The sequence below is a fragment of the Schistocerca gregaria genome, chromosome 4 (assembly GCF_023897955.1).
Source record: "Schistocerca gregaria isolate iqSchGreg1 chromosome 4, iqSchGreg1.2, whole genome shotgun sequence".
Classification (NCBI taxonomy): Eukaryota; Metazoa; Arthropoda; class Insecta; order Orthoptera; family Acrididae; genus Schistocerca; species Schistocerca gregaria.
This window is the reverse complement of record NC_064923.1, coordinates 125,777,878-125,799,371: the sequence shown is the minus strand read 5'-3', so window position 1 is coordinate 125,799,371 and position 21,494 is coordinate 125,777,878. Positions and strand designations below refer to the sequence as shown.

Sequence of the window (21,494 nt, the reverse complement as noted above, 5' to 3'; positions counted from 1 at the left end):
CAACTATCAGTTATCTCCAGAGGTCGTTTTTATGGTTGCGTTTCAGTTTCACGGGTAGTGGCAACAGGGTTTCCTTTTGTTGTTAACGGGGGAAAATTGACTGTTATCGTGAAGGGATACTTCAGATTGGCCCGCTGCGTTAACATCCTCAATCAGTTGTTCCAGTCTTTTCTTTGCCAACAGATCATTTAAGGTAAGCTTCTGACGCCGCTGTATCAAATTACTTTTAAGAACAACAGTTCGCCGCGGACATTCCTGTCTGAAGTGGCCGGTTTCGTTACATATATGACCTGTAGCTTCCTGACCTGTATAAGCAATTTGTGCCTTATACCCACAAACAGTTATGTGAGACGGAATATTCGTCTTAACGTCCATCTCTACACAGCGGACCCCGTTAAAACACTGCAGTTTAAAGCGAAGCGACCATCTTTCATTTGCAATTGATTTAACGTCTCCGTAGTTTGAAAGAGCTTCCTTAATCTTATCACTTTCAATTTCAATGGGAAGATTCAAGACACGAACGGTTTTGTAATGAATGTCCGCACTATAGATGGAAACCTTACTTTTATAACCATTTCTATGCAGAAAATCTACTTCATAGCCCCACTTTCGTAACACTTTATCAACAGCCTGAGCACTAATTAACTTGACAAAAACAGTATTTTTCCTGATCCAGTTGCCAGGTATGAACGGTTTCAGAATTTAGACCAATTACCTGTGTAATTCAGTCATCTATTTCCACGGATGTCGGCTGAACAGGACGGTATTCCTTGTCAAAAGCAGTATTCTTCCTGAGGTTTGTACCCATGGTTAGTCCAGTGAAGCAATTTTGGTTAAACAACCGAAATTCCAAGTAGCAGCAGCAAGACCAGAAAGAGCGATCAGACCACAAGGAACAGGAACGAACAGGGAGGTTAACGTACGGACAGCGCTCGGTGAAGCACAAGTGCAGCGATGTAAACACTGAGGTGCAGCGCAACAGTTAACAGCGATCACTCGCGAGCGCGGCTGAAACGGAGCTGCCATTCGGCTATCCGACCGCGACTCACGGCCAGAAACAAATTTTCGTATGTGGTTCATATGTCATAGGTTGCAGACCACTCGTTGACGTCATACGCACGTTTGGTTTTGGCCGTGAGTCGTGTTCAGATAGCAAAATGGTAAGGAGACCGGTCGCGATGAGCGGCAAATCCGGGTTCGAGTCTGGGTTATTTTTATTGTCGTCCTTCCATTCTACAGCTGATGGCTGTCCATACTCGCAATTGCAAAGTCATTTAATATACGAAATGGATATGTCATTACGTGTTTCATGACGGTGTGTCATTGATGACCAAGTAAAAATTATGTAAATAATTAAAAATTCTCGTCTTTCTGAATAAATGTCCAATGTCCCATTTGTGGCTGATTTCCACTCTACAAACATGGCGATTCAAAGCAGGTTGTGTTCTAATCTTATTACAGCGATTATCGTTAAACGAACTACGTTGTTTCTTCCTAGTTCTGGGATCCCCTGAGGGTTACCTGAATAGCAGCAGCTCTATTTCTGAGTCTTTAGAGCCCGAACTACTGTCCCTAGTTCGAGAAACTGTTCTCGCCATACTTGAGCAACAGAAAGCCTCAGTATTCATGCCGAGAACGGTGCGAGACCTTTTAGGAGAACAGCGGGTACCACCGCTTATCGAGCCCGCACGTCTCACTGATACGGCGCCCGTCTGACATATCTGGGGCATGGTTGATGCCACCTTGTCCTTCAAGCCTGTTGGTTCTTCAAAGACGTATAAAAAGTCATATCCAGCCCAATACTAACGTATTTACAGTCTCTTACTGCAGCAAGTTGGTGCTTCACGTCATAAGAATTCAGAAAGTCGGAGTTCGTCTACAGTTCTCCACTCCTAATCAGTCATGAATAGTGACGCACCTAATGAGCGAAATGACTTTCATTTTGGTCAAATGAATATTTGTTCGTCAATTGTCACCCATAACGGGTGCTTGTTAACGGCTGTGTCTGATTACATAAGATACAAACAATAACTGGTACATTCCTTTAGTCACTTGTATTTTTACCGCCATTACGCGGTTCGGTGGCAATACCATCCATGTTTAGGTGGATTCAAGCGTGACAATGTCACAAGCAAGTTCATGTCACAAGCAACTTCAACTATGTGAAAGTATCGCCGGCCGCTGTGGCAGAGCGGCTCTAGGCGCTTCAGTCTGGAACCGCGTGCCTGCTGTCTCGGGCATGGATGTGTGTTATGTCCTTAGGTTAGTTAGGTTTAAATAGTTCTAAGTCTAGGGGACTGATGACGTCAGATGTTAAATCCCATAGTAATTAGAGCCATTTGAACGATTTGCAAAAGTATCATTATATTCAAGATGTAACTACGTCAAAAGCAAAGTCAGTGATGTAAAAGTATCACTATTTTTAGACAGATTAAGATGTGACAAAGTCAGAAGAAAATAGAATGATGTAAAACTATCGTCATCTTCACATGACTAACAGTGTATCAACGTTACAGGCAGCTACACTGATGTGAAAATATTGTGTTCTTCAGGTAGTTTAAGATATGACATTGTCAGAAGCAAATTAAACGGAGTGCAAGTGTCTTAAGCCACTGGAAAATAATGACATGCCCAGCAGAACGAGTACTTGTGCTAAAAATAAAAGTGACTGAATCAGTGTACCAACATTATTTCTACATGAACTTTGTTGGTGTTGCAACGTTGATAAACTTTACTGTATGTCTCTCTCTCTCTCTCTCTCTCTCTCTCTCTCTCTCTCTCTCTCTCTCTCTCTCTCTCTCTGTGTGTGTGTGTGTGTGTGAGAGAGAGAGAGAGAGAGAGAGAGAGAGAGAGAGAGAGAGAGAGAGAGAGAGAGAGAGAGAGAGTGAGAAGAACAAGTTTATCAGTGCCAAGTTTCTACATTCTGTAAGTACGTCGTGATTAAATACGTCCTAGTGCCCTGTTCTGACTTCTTTCTTTATGTATCTGCAACCAAAACATGCAAAGCAGTTGGAAACAAAGAAAAAGAAACGAATCAATAGCCCGACGCGAGTGATTCCCCTTGTTACGCGAACAGTTAAGCGAACTAGCTGGCAACATTTGCTTGCCTGTTCTTGTGCAAACGAAGTTATGTATTTTAGTTGCACAGCCAGTCAGACACAAATCGTCGGAATGACAACATTCTATCACAATAGTTGCCACTGTACGGCTTAAAACATTACTTTACATTTGAAAATGTTTGTACAGTATAACTCATACTTGGGTTAGAGTCCAAGTCACACAGCTGAGGAAATGTAGGCGTTGGACGATTTTTATAATTAAAGACACGGCACCAGCTCTGTTGTCCAGTTAATACCCTACACCACCTGATCAAACGCAGCGGGACACGCCTGCGAAAACTAGACGTCACGAGATGCGGACCAGACGGTATAAAAGCAGGCGCGTAGTCTCGTGTTGCCAGTAGAGAAGCAGTAAAGGCAGAGAAGGTCGGTCAGCAGAGCTCAGTGATTTCGAACAGCGACTGATCACTGAGTGTTGCATGAATAACAGATCCATTAGGGACATTTCAACTCTTCTAAAGTTGCCCAAGTTCAAAATGGTTCAACTGGCTCTGAGCAATATGCGACTAAACTTCTGAGGTCATCAGTCGCCTGCAACTTAGAACTACTTAAACCTAGCTAACCTAAGGACAGCACACACATCCATGCCCGAGGCAGGATTCGAACCTGCGACCGTAGCAGTCGCACGGTTCCGGACTGAGCGCCTAGAACCGCTAGACCACCACGGCCGGCCCTAGATTACCGACTAAAGCCGAATGGAACACATTTTGGATGAGTCAGAAAGTCCAATTCACTTCAGACCCCAGAATCCATCTTCACTACCTCCTCTCGGCTCTTGAGCAAGAATGTAGGTGCCATTCCTCCACAGACATTCAGAAAAAAAGTTCTAATGTGTGTGAAATCTTATGGGACTTAACTGCTAAGGTCATCAGTACCTAAGCTTACCCACTACTTAACCTAAGTTATCCTAAGGACAAACACACACACCCATGCCCGAGGGAGGAATCGAAACTCCCCCGGGAGCAGCCGCATAGTCCATGACTGCAGCGGCCAGACCGCTCGGCTAATCCCGCGCGGTAGACATTCAGACCTTCTCAGCGAAGTTCCAGCATCCATAAAGGCGAAAGGTGGACACCCCGTATTGACGTGTCCTTCTAGATGGCCGGATACTTTTTGATCAGATAGTGTACGTTTTCACAATTGTGCTGTTTGGTGAGTTCTTGGACTCTAAACCAAGTGCGTCACTTTTCATGGGTTGTACAGTACAAACTCTTCGAAGATCATTCACAGCAGGCACTGTACATCAGTGAGAGCAAGTACAGGTACTGTATATTTAAGTAAATCCAGTGACAAGCATTGTAGTGGGAATCATTCGGAATTACGTAGTTGCTAGTTCGCAATATTTCCTTCGGAAGTGGTACGCACTTAAAGGTATCGTAGGTTAGCTGGCGACGGTTTTATTAATAATATTAAAGACCGTGAAATAAACAATCTATAGAATAATCAATTGCCAGAGAAGTTTCAAGAGAAAAACGTTGCACGTAACTTGCTGGTTTAGTGAGAAACTGTCATTGCCTACTTCGTATTGTTAAATTTATTTTGAGGCGTGCAAGTCTACAACCTTTGACAATGTAATCAGTTGTACCCACATTTGGCAGTGTGATGTTAGTATTGATACTCTCACAACACACTATGGTTCCGCGACTCTGCATACGTCGTCAAAACGTGCTTTGTATATGAGTCGCTGAAAGGAATTCTTCCGACGATAATGCTCAGAAATCTTGCCGCAGAAATTACTGGCGGAGGCGCCACGAATATAGCGCACAGTAGTTGTAATCAGTTAGGACGAATGGGCAAAGAAATGTTTCGAGCAGTCCTTGATCATCAAGAATACTCGGAAACAAACAGTGGGCAGAGTATTTTCACTTCTTTCTGACGACGAAGGAACATGTCGCCGTATGCGGAGAGCATATTTACAAATCCATCGCGGGCTGTTTGGGTCACCACTGCCACTTTGTATGAGGAAAAATGTAAAATGGAGTCTAGGCTGGGAAAATAGTCCAGTAAGACACAGCGGTGGCCCGTTTGAAAAGGACTACAGCGTAGTGTATTTCACCGAGGATTCCTATGAGAGGTGGGAAACGCGAGATAGTTACTGGAACACCTGTCGAAGGAGAGGCAGTTGCAAAAAGCATAGGTGAGTGAGAGTTTCATGTTGCGAACACATGAAGGAGCTGGAGCAAACAAATAAATTCATTTGGGAAGACTGATATACACTCCTGGAAATGGAAAAAAGAACACATTGACACCGGTGTGTCAGACCCACCATAATGAGATTTTCACTCTGCAGCGGAGTGTGCGCTGATATGAAACTTCCTGGCAGATTAAAACTGTGTGCCCGACCGAGACTCGAACTCGGGACCTTTGCCTTTCGCGGGCAAGTGCTCTACCAACTGAGCTACCGAAGCACGACTCACGTCCGGTACTCACAGCTTTACTTCTGCCAGTATCCGTCTCCTACCTTCCAAACTTTACAGAAGCTCTTCTGGTTCGCAGAAGAGCTTCTGTAAAGTTTGGAAGGTAGGAGACGGATACTGGCAGAAGTAAAGCTGTGAGTACCGGACGTGAGTCGTGCTTCGGTAGCTCAGTTGGTAGAGCACTTGCCCGCGAAAGGCAAAGGTCCCGAGTTCGAGTCTCGGTCGGGCACACAGTTTTAATCTGCCAGGAAGTTTCAGACCCACCATACTTGCTCCGGACACTGCGAGAGGGCTGTACAAGCAATGATCACACTCACGGCACAGCGGACACACCAGGAACCGCAGTGTTGGCCGTCGAATAGCGCTAGCTGCGCAGCAATTGTGCACCGCCGCCGTCAGTGTCAGCCAGTTTGCCGTGGCATACGGAGCTCCATCGCAGTCTTTAACACTGGTAGCATGCCGCGACAGCGTGGACGTGAACCGTATGTGCAGTTGACGGACTTTGAGCGAGGGCGTATAGTGGGCATGCGGGACGCCGGGTGGACGTACCGCCGAATTGCTCAACACGTGGGGCGTGAGGTCTCTACAGTACATCGATGTTGTCGCCAGTGGTCGGCGGAAGATGCACGTGCCCGTCGACCTGGGACCGGACCGCAGCGACGCACGGATGCACGCCAAGACCGTAGGATCCTACGCAGTGCCGTAGGGGACCGCACCGCCACTTCCCAGCAAATTAGGGACACTGTTGCTCCTGGGGTATCGGCGAGGACCATTCGCAACCGTCTGCATGAAGCTGGGCTACGGTCCCGCACACCGTTAGGCCGTTTTCCGCTCACGCCCCAACATCGTGCAGCCCGCCTCCAGTGGTGTCGCGACAGGCGTGAATGGAGGGACGAATGGAGACGTGTCGTCTTCAGCGATGAGAGTCGCTTCTGCCTTGGTGCCAATGATGGTCGTATGCGTGTTTGGCGCCGTGCAGGTGAGCGCCACAATCAGGACTGCATACGACCGAGGCACATAGGGCCAACACCCGGCATCATGGTGTGGGGAGCGATCTCCTACACTGGCCGTACACCTCTGGTGATCGTCGAGGGGACACTGAATAGTGCACGGTACATCCAAACCGTCATCGAACCCATCGTTCTACCATTCCTAGACCGGCAAGGGAACTTGCTGTTCCAACAGGACAATGCACGTCCGCATGTATCCCGTGCCACCCAACGTGCTCTAGAAGGTGTAAGTCAACTACCCTGGCCAGCAAGATCTCCGGATCTGTCCATTGAGCATGTTTGGGACTGGATGAAGCGTCGTCTCACGCGGTCTGCACGTCCAGCACGAACGCTGGTCCAACTGAGGCGCCAGGTGGAAATGCCATGGCAAGCCGTTCCACAGGACTACATCCAGCATCTCTACGATCGTCTCCGTGGGAGAATAGCAGCCTGCATCGCTGCGAAAGGTGGATATACACTGTACTAGTGCCGACATTGTGCATGCTCTGTTGCCTGTGCCTATGTGCCTGTGGTTCTGTCAGTGTGATCATGTGATGTATCTGACCCCAGGAATGTGTCAATAAAGTTTCCCCTTCCTGGGACAATGAATTCACGGTGTTCTTATTTCAATTTCCAGGAGTGTAGTTTAAGGCCAAAAGGAGTGGCTACTTTAATACAATTATATGGCCCGAAGTTAAGGAAAATTAAATTAAAGTGTGACATTTTGTTTAACAAATAAGGACATAATTAATCTATTCAAAAATACGCAAATCCATTTCTGGCAGTGTTTCCCAGACGAGAGAGAAACTAAAATGCGATAATATTATTCGTTAGGTACGATAGCGGTTTCTGGATATATTAATTTTAACTTAACTCGTCTCAGTTTAATATTTCAAGAAGATATCCGCCTAAACTCGGTGGTAAAAGTGATCTAGTATCTTGCAGGAATGCCAGTTTAAGATGTTACTAGTAAATCTGCGTGTGCTTCTATATATAAATACTCTGCAAACAACTGCTATGGGCATAGCACAGGATACTTCCCCTTGTACCAATTATTTGGGCCTCTTCCCTTCCATTCACGCAGGGAGTGCCGGAAGAGTAACACATTAACTGTAAATGTTGCCGTCCGTGGTGGCCGAGCGGTTCTATGCGCTTCAGTCCGGAACCGCGGGACTGCTACGGTCGCAGGTTCGAATCCTGCCTCGGACTTGGATGTGTGTGATTCCTTAGGTTGGTTAGGTTTAAGTAGTTCTAAGTTCTAGGGAACTGATGACCTCAGATGTTAAGTCCCATAGTGCTTAGAGCCATTTGAACCATTTTGTGAATGTCGTGTGACTAGGGCCTCCAGTCGGGTAGACCGTTCGCCGGGTGCAAGTCTTTCGATTTGACGCCACTTCGGCGACTTGCACGTAGATGGGGATGAAATGATGATGATTAGGACACGACACGCAGTCCCTGTGCGGAGAAAATCTCCAAACCAGTCGGGAATCGAACCCGGGCCATTAGGATTGCATTCTGTCGCGATGACCACTCAGCTACCGGGGGCGGACAACACATTAATTGATTTCTGAAGTCTTTAGGCGCTGGGAGGTGTTTTATATACGCGAGTTCGAGTCTTTAAAGATTCGGCGGTGATTTGGGGGGGGGGGGGGGGTGTTACGGGTTACTGGTGGATTTTGAGGCATTGTCCCCATTGTTCAGCAGGGGATGGGTTCATTCATGTACGGATTTCGGACACATCCGATAGCTATCCAGGATAATCTGTGAGCTATGTAGTATCCGGGCAAGACCCCTCAGCATACCGTTCAGCTCTACAGGCAGCATTTTGGCAATGTGTCGTCTTTCAAGATGATAACGCACGAGCACACAGCGCCCACCTCGTGAACACTTTCGTCGATGTGAGAGGACTCAATCGACTGGAACGATTTGTGGTGTTTGCTGACGCGAAGTCAACTGAGCCAGTTCAGACCAGCTGATAGGCGTAGAAACCCACCTCACAGCTAGATGACCTCATGACGAAATATCAAATGCATTGAGCAGTGCAGTACAATATTGAATGTCACCCCGCAGCAGATATCACAACTTTGCAAAGACGTTCAGTTTCGAAGAAACTGCTTTTATGTACCTGTTATTTTGATATTTATTTTAATGTACAATTACTTTTTTATTTTGTTAGGATTTATTCTTTCATTTCCGGCTTCCTTTGATTCTAAGTCCAAACAACCTCGCAAATATGCAGACAAGAGCTAAACCTTTTGTCGTAGGTTATATTAGATGTTCTTTTCACTGCCTTGGGAGTGTGAACTCCTAGCCCAAGACTTTCAAAATACATAGCGTTTACGTTACTTGTTTGTCGCCTCAGAAGACCAACAAAAGTGAGACTGTGTTGATCCCGCTGGGTACTAAACGAAGTACTCTATCCCAGCAACAAAATTTCGTACTGCCGCGATTGGATTGCGAGTTTTTTGGTATGGAGGATCCAACACGTCATCATGGATGGACAGTGATGCCATATGACGAAAATACGTTTATAAAATACGCGTTGTCAAGAATTAAAGTGTTGTTGCGCAGTGTTTCAAACCAACAAATAACGTTATTTCTGTCTCTATCTGTCTGTCTGTCTGTCTCTCTCTCTCCTACCAAATACAAACAAATTAGGATTTGGATTACCTGAAGATCTATTTTATATGGGAACGTTTTTCTGTTATTATGGCGTCCTCAGCTCAATTCCTCTAGGAAATAATTAACTGTTCGAAACGATATGTGTGTACATAAAATGTACAGTACAGTAAACAATGTTCAAAAATGGTTCAAATGGCTCTGAGCACTATGGGACTCAACTGCTGTGGTCATCAGTCCCCTAGAACTTAGAACTACTTAAACCTAACTAACATAAGGACATCACACACATCCATGCTCGAGGCAGGATTCGAACCTGCGACCGAAGCAGTCGCACGGTTCTGGACTGCGCGTCTAGAACCGCGAGACCAACGCGGCCGGCTCAGTAAACAATGTAACAGGGCATAGATATCCCTCTAATATCCTTCAAGTAAAGGATAAAAAAAAGCTCACAGAAAAATAATTTGAAAAGTATTAAAAATAGTTAATGTATAGTTCTTTTATATTCTCAGATGCAGAAGAAAATTAATATGGAAAAGCGTGATTTACGTCACTTGTTTACGTATCATAAGCAACGATGTGTGACATATGTTGTTATGTGGTCACCACGGTGACGAAAATCGATAGTGGCTGGGGCGAAGATGAATGGTGCCGGGTGTCACTCGTATCGTTGGCTACGGCAAAGACAGGTACCAAAAAGTTGTGTGGTTTCCATGGTGTCAACTTTCGATGTGCATGCCAGCTGAGGCAAAGGTGATCGATATTTAGAGGCTTCTCGGCCTAGACTGACTGACCTACCAGCAGCTTAAAGTAGCTACAGGTGTGTGGAGGGCGTTAAAAAACAGCGGAGTTGACTTCAGGCCAGCATTTATCGTAAGTTCTCATGGTCATAAAATATCGGCTGCTTAACTATTGTGTGGAAGTAGGGGCGTCTGTTTATAGTGCCGTGCCACTACAAAAGTTCGTGAACGATGTTACTGTCGAATGTATATGTGACAATGCAACGCAAAAGGCAAACTAATTTTTATGGATAATAGAATTTCTAAAAGAACGGCGAAAGGTTACTCAGTAAGTCAAAAACTAAAAATTGAGAGTTTATCGTCGAAATGTCATCCGAATTCATCTGGTTTATTTAGAAAATTTTTGGGGCTATTCTTGTTGCGATTGCAAGTTTTACTACTTTGAGGGTACTTTTTGGATCTCTCTGTCTCTCCCTTTGTGTATGTGTGTGTTCTAACACTCACATCGCAGATTTTAACAGTGCAGTTTTGAGGCTAAGACCGAAAATCAATGAGATTAAGATAACGAAGTACCAGAAAATGTTGACGAGATTTTATGTTGACGACAGTTGAAGACGATTTCTGGATGGAAAGCAAAAGAAATAAACAAAAGAGTAAAAATGCCCAATTCCGTAGTTGAAAAATTAAATATGGTCCGAAACTAGGTTTCCTGTGTGTCTGAAGCGGAAAGCTTTGAGGAAGTGTGTTTTACGGTTTTGACTACAGCAGCGAGACACAGATTTTTCAATCAAATATTATTCACAAGCTGAAGCGTTCTGGGCGCTATGAGGAGAAGTGTGTTGGAAATTATTAGGAGATTCGGAAAAACTTACATATGTATGATGAAACGGGTAGGAGTGCTAGACTTAATTATGATCGTAGTGCAAGTCACAAGTAACCATATGAACAGATTGAAACTGGACAAGGTCAGGGAAGATCAGGCAGTATTGGGGAGCGGACTGCATTGGACAAGGGCTGTTTCTTAACTCCAGCGCTAGTGGAAGCAACTGTTACGCCAATACAGTGTGAACTGTGGAAGAACAAGTCGCTTACTCGTTTTCGAATCAAAGCAACACTGCGTTTTAGAGTGCGCAGCACTTCGTTTAGAAAAGGGTGCGAAACAGCAAGTACGTCACCTCTTTGAAAGTTATTGCATAAATATAAAAATAAATCGGCCTGTTAAAGATAGCAATTATTAATTCGAAGAGCAGGTAGTCATCTCACAAAATTCCTCCCTGCATCTAGCCTCGTAGCATGAAGTGCGACATTAATAGTGAACTTTTTGAGTAAACCGTAACGTTGTAAATACGAGGGGGAAAGCTGCCTCGGAAGCTCCAGGGCCGTGAGAAGAGCGACAATTTCGTCCGTTAGGTGGATGGTTATAGTGTACAGTCCCGACAACCTGGCGCTGGCTCCCAACGAAACACTCCTCCGCTGCCTTCGACACTGCGTGGCAACGTTTCCAACTGTGGCGGAAGCTCGCCATTGGCTTCGACTAGGAAAGAGTCCAGGGTAGTTCTTCCAGGTCAACTATAAAGGTGAGTCTACAAAACGAACAGCATCCCGTCGTTCTCTCTCATTTTTGAAAAGTTTTCGCAGTCCTTGATTGAGTTACGTGGCAGTCCGCATTCCGTCTTAGACACTTCTCAAATTGAATCTTAGGGCCTCTATCCGCCACAGAGCAGTGTGATGTAACTAGGTTCTCCCTGAATGTGTGTATGTGTTGGTGTTTATGTGATCCTTTGTATTGTTTCATTCAAGTTCAAGGCTTCCTTTGCTCGAAGTTACACGCTAACTCGAAATACTGAACTTGGTACTGGTAGTCCAATGATGTACTCTTCACTAAACTACGTAATAAACTGACGAAATAACTCGGGTGAGCAGCCTGGTATGAGTGTGCACCTGATGATGGCAACGTGGTCGATTGCCGAAATATTGTGTCCTATGCACACTCATACCAGTCTGTTCACCTGAGATTTATTTCGTCATAAAATACGCCTGAAGAAATTAAAGAATCGCGTAATAAACTTCTGGTACGTATGTTTCAATGATCGTTGTAACTTTTTACTGTGTCCAGTAACGGCGGTAGGAAGGAGTTACCTTATTCCTTGAGAGAAACGCTCAGTATCAGTAAAACTGGAGTACGTGAACTTCGCCTGCAAGTACGAGAAGGATCTGCACTGCCTGTGAGAGGGATGAAGCATTTTAGTTGCGTGTGGATTAATTTAACTTGCGCGACATGCTTAACACCAGCTGCCATCAACCACTCGATTTCTGATTTCTGTTCCAAATTGCGTGCCTATGGAGTACGGGCTGAGTTGTGTGACTAGATTCGTGATTTCCTGACAGAAACGTCGTAGAGTATAGTAACCGACGGAAAATCATAGAGTAAAATAGAATCAATATCTGGCGTTCCCCGAGGAAGTGTTATAGTCCCTATGCAGTTGCTTATCTACATAAACGACTTAGGAGATAATACGAGCAGCAATCTTAGATTGTTTGCAGATGATGCAGTTATTTATCGTCTTTTCAAGTCAGCAGATGATCAAAAACAACTGCAAGATGATTTAGGCAAGATATTTGTATGGTGTGAAAAGCAGCAGTTGACTGTAAATAATGGAATGTGTGAAGTCATCCACAAGAGTACTAAAAGAAGTCCGCTAAATTTCGGTTACACGATAAATCGTACAAATCTAAAGGATGTAATTTCAGCTAAATATTTAGCGATTACAACTACGAGTAACATAAATTGGAACGACCACATAGATAACGTTCTGAGGAACGCAAACCAAAGACTGCGATTTACTGGCGGAACACTCAGAAAGTGCAACAGTGCGGTATCTGATTAAATGCGTCACGCTTTTCTGTGAGCCTACTGTGGTGCGTCTGAATACCTTCGGCACTTGCTGCCATACTTGCTTTGTAACTTTCCCACAAATTATAGCAGTACTCTAAAACGACCGCACTAGCTTCTCATATGCGGTAACTTCTCAGAATATCTCACAAATATAGCTTTTATACTCGTCTTCCCTATCACTAATCTCACATATTCGCTACAACCCTAGATTATTAAATCCTTGCAGTATTTACGGTTGCAGTAAGGTGTAAAACAGGACTTTTATGTTTAATTTGACATGTAACATACCATTGGAGACCTAATAATTTCAATTAACTATTGGACAACATATAAATTATGACTTCTTTATAACTTTATAATAAAACGCCCTCCCGCCGGAGGTTCGAGTCCGCCCTCGGGCGTGGGTGTGTGTGTTGTTCTTAGCATAAGCTAGTTTAAGTGGTGCGTAAGTCTAGGGACCGATGACCTCAGCAGTTTGCTCCCTTAGGAATGGACACACATCTGAACATTTTTGAACAATAAAACGTCGACAAGTAAATTCTACGAAGGTTTAGTAGCAACGCAACATCATCCTCCCCCCCCCCCCCCCACCGCCCTCTTTAGTGTTCTAATTCTGATATTCTATTGTTTCTGGGTATTCAAGCGACACGTAGGCCCTAAGTTAGCCACTAGTCATACAGTATAAACTGTTGGGCTCTCTCTACAGATCAAATTGTGAAGTACTGAGAAAAGAATGGGACAAGGAATGTGGAGCCTGACAAGTCATAAGAAAACTCACTACGCCAAGGTAACAACAATGCCAACAAGAAGTTCGGGCAGTGGGTTCAACTGCGGAAAGGAATACTCTTAATAATAAAAGTAGGGGGAAATGGAGCATCTATCGTAATCTCTTAATGTTTGTTGCAGATTTGTTTCAGCTACTTTGTAGCTGGCGCAAGTGCAATTACATCCACGTCATGCTGACACATCGTAAGTAAAATCACACATGTTACCACATTGTCACTACAGATAACAAACAATTTAACTGTTTGTCCCTACACTGTCAGAAAATCGAAAGACGTTTTAATATATACAGCATTATATACATCATATATCTTCTCAACCGAAGCAAAAGTTTGTAAGAGACATTTACGGAATATAACGCAATGGTTTAAATAATTGGATGTCATTGTCACCACGTCTGCTATGTTTTTGAAGTAATTGTTAAGCTACTCTAGTAATTATTTACCTCTAACGTACCTTCTTAATATATTTAGTTCACGTCGATTATGTATTGAGGTTACTGCACGGAGTCACCCGAAAATGAATAAATCAACCAAAAAAAATGAGAGAAGCAATTTCCTGTATTGTTGCTGTTGTGTAATTGTGTTGTCGCTGTTATGGTGTTCATTCCGAAGTCTGCTTTGATGCAGTTCTCCATGCTACTCCGTCCTTGCAAGCTTCTCCATCCGTGTGCGAGTATAACAGCAGCAACCTACACCCCTTTGAACCAGCTTGCTGTATGCACATAAGGTTTGGTCTTGTTTTACAACTTTTACGCCTACATTTCCTTCTGTTACCAAATTAACTACTCCTTAACGCCTAAGAGTATATCCTTTCAACTGATCCCTTCCTTTAGTGATACTATGCCTGAAAGCTATTTTGTTCCCAATTCGAGACACCACCTCCTCATTATTTATTTATTTAATCTACGCAAGCAATCTTCAGTGTTCTTCTGTAGTAACATATCTGAATAGGTTGTATTATCTTCTTGTTTGTTCTGCTTACCATACACGCTTCACTCCTGTATAAGGCTACATTCCAGACAAATACTTGCAGAAAATATCTAATAACATTTAAATTTGTATTACATGTTAACATATAAGAAATTATCTTCCTGTTGTTATAAGTCTGGATTTATATACTCCTTACTTCTGCCACACTTCAGACCTTTTGCACTCCAAACTCAAACCACTTCTTTCCGTTTCAATATGTCATTTCGTAATTAATGTCCCTCAGCATCGCCTGATTTTGTTCAACTACATACTCTTCTTGTATTATTTCCGATTTTCATCCATTCCGTTCAACTGATCTACCAAGTCTTCGTCATCTCCAGCAGCCTTGCGATGCAATCAACAAACCTTAAAACTTCCTGGAAGATTAAACTGTGTGCCGGACCGAGACTCGAACTCGGGACCTTTGCCTTTCGCGGGCAAGTGCTCTACCAACTGAACTACCCATGCACGACTCACGCCCCGCCCTCACAGCTTTACTTCTGCCAGTACCTTGTCTCCTACCTTCCAAACTTTATAGAAGCTCTCCTGCGAACCCTGCAGAACTAGCACTCCTGAAAGAAAGGATATTGCGCAGACATGGTTTAGCCACAGTCTGGGGAATGTTTCCAGAATGAAATTTTCACTCTGCAGCGGAGTGAGCGCTCATTTGCGTCGTGCTTGGGTAGCTCAGTTGGTAGAGCACTTGCCCGCGAAAGGCAAAGGTCCCGAGTTAGAGTCTCTTCTGACAAGAAGTTTCATATCAGCGCACACTCCGCTGCAGAGTGAAAATTTCCTTCTGGGAACAAAGCTTAAAAGTTTTAAATAACAATAACACTGTTCCAGTTTCATTTTTTCTTGCATTGCACTTCTCTTTTTTTTGGATTTTATTCGCATTTTCAAATGCACTTCTTCGTATTGATATTGTATGCGATGTCTGCATGTGTACTGTTCTCTAGCCCCGCAGTCGTCATTTAATGGAGTTAAGGCATTGTGCCTTCTTCACTGCGTAGAAATTCATACACGCGCAAATCATTAATCACACTGTGTGCTTACACGATTTTATAGTTGCATTTAAAATGGCAATATATTTCTGAAACTAGTCATGCTACGCATAAAGAACGATAACTGGTACGTTGTTTTTATTATTTAAATGACTGATGACATAGTTACAGGTTTTCCAAAAACATTGACTGCGACAGTGAAATTAAACCTTAAAGATTTTGCTTCTTTTCTCTGAACGTTACTTCCTTTTCCAAATTTACACTTGCTCACTTTAAAGACGGAAACGAGGATAAACTACAACCCTGTCTGGTATTCTTCTCAATTACTACACTACTGTCTCATTGGCCAAAGGGAGGCTAATGACTTATTTTTACTTACACTAATGCGTGCCATAACGTTTCCGACTTTGATAAAGGTAGGATTGTAGTCTACCGCGATTGCGGTTTATTGTATCGCGATATTGCTCCTCACGTTGGTCGAGATCCAATGACTGTTAGCAGGATATGGAATCGGTGGGTTCAGGAGAGTAATACGGAACACCGTGTTGGATCCCAACGGCCTCGTATCATGGGCAGTCGAGATGACAGGCATCTTATCCGCATGGATGTAACGGATCGTGAAGCCACGTCTCGATCCCTGATTCGACACATGGGGACGTTCGCAAGACAACAACCATCTGCACGAACAGTTCGACGATATTTGCAGCAGTATGGAGTATCATCTCGAAGACCATGGCTGCGATTACCTTTGACGCTGCATCACAGACAGGAGCGCCTGCGATGGTGTACTCAACGACGAACCTGGGTGCACGAGTGGCAAAATGGCATTTTTTCGGATGAATCCAGGTTCTGTTTACAGCATCATGATGGTCGCATCCGTGTTTGGCGATATCGCGGTGAACGCACATTGGAAGCGTGTATTCATCATCGCCATGCTGGCGTATCATCCGGCGTGATGGTATGGGGTGCCATTAGTTACACGTCTCGGTCACCTCTTGTTCGCATTGACGGCACTTTGAACAGTGGACGTCACATTTCAGATGCGTTACGACCCGTGGCTCTACCCTTCATTCGATCCTTGCGTAACCCTACATTTCAGCAGGATAATGCACGACCTCATGTTGCAGGTCCTGTACGGGCCTTTCTGACTACAGAAAATGTTCGACTGCTGCCCTGGCCAGCACATTCTCCAGATCTCTGACCAATTGAAAACGTCTGGTCAATGGTGGCCGAGCAACTGGCTCGTCACAATACGCCAGTCACTATTCTTGATGAACTGTGGTATCGTGTTGAAGCTGCATGGGTAGCTGTACCTGTACACGCCATCCAAGCTCTGTTTGAATCAATGCCCAGGTGTATGAAGGCCGTTATTACGATCAGGGGTGGTTGTTCTGGGTACTTATTTCTCAGTATCTATGCACCCAAATTGGGTGAAAATGTAATCACATGTCAGTTCTAGTATAATATATTTGTCCAATGAATACCCGTTTATCATCTGCATTTCCTCTTGGTGTAGCAATTTTAATGTCCAGTAGTGTAGTTCCTCGTCACGTCTTTCTCTCTTATACGATTCGCTGCGAAAGATGTTCGATGGGCCGATTCTCAGGTACGTGCTTTCTCTCCTAGGCCCATTCTCGTGGCGAAAGCACACTACGAGCGTGTACCTAAGCGTATTTCCCTAAAGCACGACACGATGCGGTTAAAAATATACGGATCATGGAACACAATTTATCTGCAGGCAGGAAGCCACATTCGTCAGTGTTTCGAAGCGCTAACGCCGCAGGACGTGGACGTGCCAAAGTGAGGAAACGCCTCTTAATGGAGAACGTACAGTAAGGGAAAATGCGGTGTGGAATTGTGGACGCGTGGTCCCGGTGTGACTAGCAATGCTGGGAGCAGAAGACACTTAGGCGCAGGGTGTGCGGCGCTACGACTTCTCCCGGTTACGTAATCGTCAAGGACGGACCGCGACACAATGCCACATGCCAGCTTGCACAAGCGGCAGCCATCCGACACGCCTCTTCTTGCAGTGTCGGCTTCCGCCAGAGTTCAAGGTGCCATTCCTGCGGCTCTTCTGGTGTTGCACTGTGCGCAGCAGGTAATGTTTACTGCGCACAGCCTTTACATCTACATCTACATGAATACTCCTCAAATCACATTTAAGTGCGTGGCAGAGGGTTCATCGAACCACCTTTACAATTCTCTATTATTCCAGTCTCGTATACCGCGCGGCAAAAACGAACACCTACGTCTTTCCGTGCGGGCCCTGATTTTCCTTATTTTATTACGGGGATTGTTTCTCCCTATGTAGATCGCGGTCGGCAAAATATCTCCGCACTCGGAGGAGAAAGTTGGTGATTGAGATTTCATGAGAAGATCCCGCCGCAACGAAAAACGCCTTTGTTTTAATGATATCCACCCCAAATTTTTTATCATTTCAGTTATAATCTCTCCTCTATTTTGAGATAATACAAAATGTGATGCCTTTCTTTGAACTTTTTCGATGTACTCAGTCGGTCCTATCTGGTAATTATCCCACACCGCGCAGCAGTATCCTAAAAGGGGACGCACAGGCGTAATGCAGGCAGTCTCTTTAGTAGATCTGTTACATTTTCTCAGCGTCCTGCCAATAAAACGCAGTTGTCGGTTAGCCTTTCGCACAACATTTCCTAGGTGTTCTTACCAATTTTGGTTGTTCGTACTTGTAATTCCTACGTATTTTGGCTCACTTCACACTTTTCATTATTTAGAGTCAACTGCCAATTATCGCACTATACGTGTATCTTTTCTAAATCGTTTTGCAATTTGTTTCGATCTTCTGATGACGTTACTAGTCGATAAAGACGATATGATCTGCATATAATATAAGACGGCTGCTCAGATTATCTCGCATAACGTTTATATTGATACGGAACAGAAAAGGGCCTATAAATCTACCTCGGGGAGCGTCAGAAATCACTTCTGTTTTACTGGATGACTTTGCGTCAGTTACTACGTACTGTGACTTCTTTGACAGGAAATCATGAATCCATGGGACGATGTTCCGTAAGCATGCAATTTCAGTACAAGCCGCTTGTGTGGTACGGTTTCAAAAGCCTTCCGGAAATCCAGAAATACGGAATCAATTCGAAGTTCCTTCGTGCGAGAAAGGAGCGCAACTGGTATACAATCTGAGGAGGAAGACTTGCGTTTGTTAAGTGATTTAAGTTGCTTCACAACTCCTAGGATATCTATTTCTACGTTACTCGTGTTAGCAGATGTTCTTGATTCGAATGTTGGAATATTTACTCCGTCTTCTTTGATGAAGGAATTTCTGGAGGCTGTGTTTAGTAACTATGCTTTGGCAGCACCGCCTTCGACAGTATCTCCATTGCTACCGCGGGGATAAGGCATTGACTGTGTCTTGCCGCTAGCATACTTCACATACGAGCCTTATCTCTTTCGATTATCTGCCAGGTTTTGAGACAAAGTTTCGTTGTGGAAACTATAATAAGCATCTTGCATTGAAGTCCACGCTAAATTTCGATCTCCTGTAAAAGATCGCCAATCTTGGCTATTTTGCTTCCGCTTAAATTTGTCATGTTTTTTCATTGTTTCTGCAACAGTGTTCTGACGCGTCATTAGTTAATGTATTTGGTATATGTCTCTCAGTTGCTGCAGATACTATTTCTTAGAATTCAAGGCACGTGTGGTCAACACTTTGATATGGAAGGAGTGGAGATTGTCTCTCAGGAAAGAGTCAAGTGATTTTTTTTTTTTTGCTTTTTTGAATAGGAATATTTTTTGTTTATTTTTGGAGGATGTGGGGGTTGCAATATTCAATCTGGCTACGACAACCCTGTGTTCACTAATCCCTGTACGCATTTTGATGCTTGATATTAGCTCAGGATTATTTGTTGCTAGGAGGTCGTGGCTGTTTTCACAACTGTTCACTACTCGAGTTCATGAGCTAACTGCTCGAAATAATTTTCAGAGAATGCGTTTAGCACAATTTCGGATGATGTTTTATGAGCACCTCAGGAATTAAACAAGTATTTTCGCCAACATATACACGATAAATTAAAAGTCACCACCACCCAAATATATCAGTCTTTTTGTAACGGCTCTGCGCTTGGAAAACCTCATGAACGGATCAAAGGTGAGTGAGAGGCGTTTTTGAGTGCTTCGTCGTTGTCACCATCGCACTTCGAAATAATGAGGCGATTCTGAAGTTTTCTGTCAAACAGCGTGACAAATGTCTCGGCGACGCTTGTTTCCAGTGGATAAGTTTCGTGTAACTGCCAGAAGCTGGATTCTTATGCAGTAATGTTTATTTAGATTTTCATACTTATATGCACCTAAAACACCAAATTACGCACGTTAATATTTCACGTTATACATTGATACGGAAATAAGTAATGAATTTCCACGCTTTTTACGAAATTTCTGGTCAGCTGCAGGAAACGTTCCTAAGAAATGTCTACAAAGAAGTTCATGGAACATTCATCTTAACAATAACGTACTACAGTGGAAACGAGTTAGACACACATTACATGCTACAGTTTCCTTCTGTTGCAGTTCTCAGATACTATATTTCACCCATGTTGATGATAAACGCACCTGCTGTTATCCCTAAAATGTCTTTGTGCAAGAAAGACTTCTCTCTCCCGAACGAGACGTTATGGGTTCATATACTAAATAAGCTACTTGTTCCACTCTTATTAAAATGTTGTTTGTATGTACACAACTTTTAAAAGTTATAATTTCTGAAAATCCACGCGTTTTTATCTTGAAATGTTTTTAATAAATCATGTTCTGCACTTTATTCTTTATTACTTCATCAAAAATATATTAATAAAGCACAAGCACTGATCTTTCAAAGAAACCAGCAAGGTAAGTCACTTACAAAGTAAGTTAGGATATACGAGTATTACCACGATTTTCAGCAGAACACAATCAGTTCAAATTACTGCTGCACTGCGTGCATCAAATGGTTTATTGACTACTAAATAAATGCAAACACCAACGGCTAATCAGCATAGACGAGACATAATAAAGACAACAACAACATCAGTTTGCGACGACAGCCGCTAAGTAAGAGACTATATTTAAAAAATACTCAATAAACAAAAATTTCGTTCAAAATATACGTAAGTCCTAGAGATTGCTACAAGCATGGTCCTTATCTACAGATCAGGCAAAAATATGCACTTATGTGTTTTATACAAAAATGTCAAAATATCAGAACGAAACCAACCTGAATCTACAGCGTGTTCGGAAATTCCTGTTACAGACTTGTAGAGGAAGTGAGTACATAATATTCTGAACAGCAAACGTACCGTTTCCGTGCTAAAGCCGTTTGAAAACATGTTTGCTACGACATAGTTGAGTATACATTTGCTGAATACACCGACATGATCTTTCTGAATGGTGAAGCTACAGTAATGCAAGAGGTGCTCGTCGCCTTTACCAGAATCGTTCCTAACAACGTCCAACTCCATCGCATACTCTTCTCGCCACAGTTACGCATCGGCTTCGAGAAAATGTGTCTTCACCGTCCACAGAAGTGATTCTGGTGCTCCAAAGAGATGTTGCACACTCAAATTGGATAAGGTCGTAATGCATAACGTTGAAGAGATCCCGTCAACGAGTACAGGAGCAATTTCTTTGGCCATCAATGAATGGAACTGTAAAACAAGTCATGAAATGGGTCACGCTTAATCAGTTAATAGTAAAAGTGGTCGCGTTACCATATGTTTTCGAATAGCTTCAGCTCGGTAACGGTACGTTTCCCGACATGGGTTCCAACTCAAAATTTTATCTACTCACTCCCCTCTACAAGTCCTAGAAGTTTCTAACGGGAATTTCTGAACACCCTGTGTGTTCCAGCGAGTATAGTTTTCTACTAGAAGGAACCAATATGCAACTGGATTAAAGTCGAGTCCATGTAGGTTAACGACTCCAAACAAACAAAACACAA

The 21,494-nt window shown here is 43.6% G+C and overlaps 1 protein-coding gene and 2 non-coding genes across 4 annotated transcripts in view; 1 reads left to right on the top strand and 2 right to left on the bottom strand.

Moving 5' to 3' along the window:
- Positions 1–21,494, bottom strand: part of LOC126266957 (uncharacterized) — a 1,160,365-nt gene that overhangs the window by 940,323 nt on the left and 198,548 nt on the right. The gene's annotated exons all lie outside the window — the stretch shown is intronic.
- Trnas-cga (transfer RNA serine (anticodon CGA)) lies at positions 5,454–5,528 on the bottom strand. The gene has a single exon. It is a non-coding gene; the product is annotated as a tRNA-Ser (tRNA).
- On the top strand, positions 5,692–5,766 carry Trnas-cga (transfer RNA serine (anticodon CGA)). The gene has a single exon. It is a non-coding gene; the product is annotated as a tRNA-Ser (tRNA).